Genomic DNA, 3,683 nt, shown 5'->3' with positions numbered 1-3,683 from the left:
GCTCATGATTAACACTCTGCCCTATATATCAACCCCTGCCACCCCCCTGAGGCATTGATAAGTCATTTGAAAAGATAAAAACCCTAATCATCCTTAGAGCTCCACCATATTCTAGGGCATAGCTAGTTAGGCTAAGTCTAGAGGGAGGCAAGCAGGCTTCGCTTGGATTCCTGATCATATCAAGAGCGTGGTTTGGTATAATCTTTGTACTCCCCATCTCTTTTATATCTCCATTACTTTTATATGCTTGCTACAATTGTTATGACAAGTATTCATCTTATTCATGTTCTGCATTTCATAAAACTAATTAATCTTCCTTAGTAATGTCCCTTATGTGTAGATATAAAGATGACCTTAGCCATGACTACAAAGTGTAATTGAACTAATCAATGTATGTTTTGACTTGTAATTAAGAATGACATAGGAATTATTCCTCTAATATTCTACTTAACCATGCTAATGCCATAGAAAGGAGTACTATGAGTGATTTATCATTAATCCATACTTATCATATACATAATTTATCCTATGACTTACCCCTGTTGTGAGTAGAATATTGGTTATGATTTACTTCTCCATCAATAGCATAAGTTATCAATGCATGTCCATGCTAGACCTTCCCTGTGGTAAAATATAAATAACGATACCTGGAATACTCCTAGGTAAAGTGCTATAATGGTATAATTATCTGTGCGCTTGTAGATTCCTTTCATTTATATATATTCTTTCTAGTCACATGAAATATTAAAGTACTTCTTAGTGTCATTCTAGAAGTGGCACTAGGTTTTGCCAACAAGCATTTTTGGTACCAACATTAGGGATGACAACCTAGTAAAAGATGCTAAGGAATGTAAACAACATAGGGTGACTACTTAAAACAAGTGACACGTTAATAAATACCAACAAGCATTTTTGGCGTCGTTGCTGGGAAGGTAGATAGGCAAATGAAGTATTGATAAACTTATACTTATTTATGTGATCGAAATAACCATTGACCTCTGCTCAAACAAGGCTTACCCTTGTATTGTCTACTTGTGTTTCTTATGTAGGGTAATGTATGACCGGTTGTGACCTTATGACAAACTATGTTGATGATCTAGAAGCATTACTCAAGAGAACTAAGGCTAAACTCAAGAAAGTTTTAGCTTTAGAGTCAGAAGACAACCAGATAAGGTGAACCTTAACACCAAAATTTGAAGCCATGGCTAACAAGACTCTCCATGAATTCTCTACTCCAACTACAGCCAACATCCATAATAGACCTACAACCAATGTCGGAGACAATGGTTTGAGCTCAAGCCAGTCCCTCATCAACATGGTGCAAGCAAGCCACTTTTGTGGAAAGGCACATGAAGATACGAGTGCACATCTCCAACACTTCTTGGAGATCTATAGCACTTTCACCATCAAAGGAGTAACCCAAGATGCCATACTACTTTGCCTCTTCCCATTCTCACTCTTGAGGAAGGCAAAACAATGGTTCTATGCCAACAAAGATAGAAATACTATATGGGATAACTTCTCCACTGCCTTTCTAGCAAAGTTTTTTTCCATAGGCAAGACCAATGCTCTATGTGGGAGAATCTCAAGCTTTCAGCAACAACATGATGAATCTATCCCTGAGGCATGGGAACAGCTTTCAAGATTACATTGCGGAGTGTCCTCATCATGGGATAGAGAATTGGCTACTCATGCAGACTTTCTACCATGGGTTGACCAATAGTACCCGTGAGACTATGGATGCTGCTGCTGGAGGTGCATTCCTATCACTCACCATACCAGCTGCAATAGCTCCTATTGAGAAGATGGCCTCTAACCAAGGTTGGTATGAAGAACGTCTTCAGACCCATAAGAGAGGTGGAGGTAATGCATCAACTCAAGGAGGTAGACATGATGTCTACCAAGATGGATCTGCTAATGAAGAAGCTCAAAGATCGAGCCAATGAGAAGCAAGAAGTCATGCACATTCATGATTCCTGCATGATGTGTGAAGAGTGTGGAAACACTGAGCATTTAGGGAACAGCTACCCTAAAATCCATGAGGATGTGAACTTTGTCAACAACAAGCACTCTCGTCCTCAACAGAATCAAGGATGGAATCAACAACAGAGGCTGAACTACCAAGGAATTACCAAGGTAACTATCAAGGTAATAATTTTAATAATTTCAATCAACCACCATTGAGAGAATTAATTGCTGGCCAATCCAAACTTATGGAGGGATTATCTAGAAAGGTAGCTAAAATGGTAAAATTCTAGAGAACATAAATAATAGAATGGATAGCTTTGCTTCTACCATTAAGAACCAGCATAGCTTTAATAAAATGGTAGAATCACAAATAGCTTAGCTGGCAGCTGCTGTTCCTCCTACTGACAAAGGTAAGATTTTAGGGCAACTGTAAGATCTAGAAACTGCAAATCTTGTAGATATTCATAATGCAGCATACTACTATGTACAACCATCGATGGGAAGGTGGATAGATTATACCTTGCTAGAAAAGAAGAGCAATCTAGGGAGACCTGTCATCCCTATCGCCATTGGACCGCACATTTTCCAAGAAGCTATTTGTGACTTCGAAGCAAGTGTCAACATCATGCCTAAGGTAATATATGATAAAATTAATGAAGATACTTTATTACACACAAATATGCAGTTTGCAGCTTGCAGATCAGTCACTCTGCTACCCCAAGGGAGTTCTAGAAGATGCCAATGTTCGAGTGGGACAATCATATGTTCCTATAGACTTTGTGGTTTTGGAAACATGTGAAGATGTAACGGCACCCATTATCTTGGGTTGACCTTTCCTAAGCACCACGAAAGCCATTATCAATGTAGATAGTGCCAAGATCTACTTCACAATCAAGGATAAAGAGGAGAAGTTTTCTTCAAGAACCGCATCCTGCAATCTCCTAGGACATCCATAGATGTCATACCCACCTAAAGAAACAACAGTGACCAAGAAGAATAACAATAGGAGAAGGAGGAAGAACAAGGTCGGGCAACCATAAGAAGAATTAGTTAACATGATCAACACACTCCACTCAGAGTACGACCACCTCCTCGCTTCACCATTCCTTGCTAAGAAGGATAATCTAGGTATACCAACGATCGAGTGTACCATTGGACAAAGAATCTTCCATAAGACCTTCTTCGACATTAGATCAAGGTGTCAACATAATGTCCAAGGTAACGTATGAATATTTATTTGGTAACAAACCTTTGTTCCCTACATATATGCAATTACATATGGCAAACTAATCAATCTGATTTCCAGAGGGAATAGCAAAAGATGTCATGGTAAGAATAGACGATCAGTTTGCCCCTGCCGACTTCATGGTTCTAGACATGGGTGAAGAAGAAGATGATACACCTATCATATTGGGAAGACCGTTCCTCAACACAACCAACATGATCATCTACGTTAGATCTGGATATGTCCACTTCCAATTCCCTGGAGAGAATGTACGCTATTATTTTAATAGTTATACCACTTATGAACAGTCGAAGAAGTGCCGCTCTAGGAGGAGACGTCGATCATCCCAACACCAAAAGAATCAACTCCCAAAGATTGAATGGGAAGAAGATGAAGAAGATGAAGAACCTGAAGAAGTTGTGAAAGATGAACCTACTCCGCCTAAGACCAGTCCATAGACAAAACAGGTATGCAAGGAAAAGGTGACGTC

The 3,683-nt window shown here is 39.3% G+C and overlaps 1 non-coding gene across 1 annotated transcript; it reads right to left on the bottom strand.

Moving 5' to 3' along the window:
• Window positions 1-1,565: 1,565 nt before the first annotated feature.
• LOC136495017 (small nucleolar RNA R71) lies at window positions 1,566-1,675 on the bottom strand. Its single transcript, XR_010768812.1, has one exon. It is a non-coding gene; the product is annotated as a small nucleolar RNA R71 (small nucleolar RNA).
• Window positions 1,676-3,683: the final 2,008 nt, after the last annotated feature.

This window comes from Miscanthus floridulus, chromosome 11 (genome assembly GCF_019320115.1).
Source record: "Miscanthus floridulus cultivar M001 chromosome 11, ASM1932011v1, whole genome shotgun sequence".
NCBI classification, from domain to species: domain Eukaryota; kingdom Viridiplantae; phylum Streptophyta; class Magnoliopsida; order Poales; family Poaceae; genus Miscanthus; species Miscanthus floridulus.
Note: the sequence above shows the minus strand (reverse complement) of the source record. Positions and strands in the feature narration are given on the sequence as shown.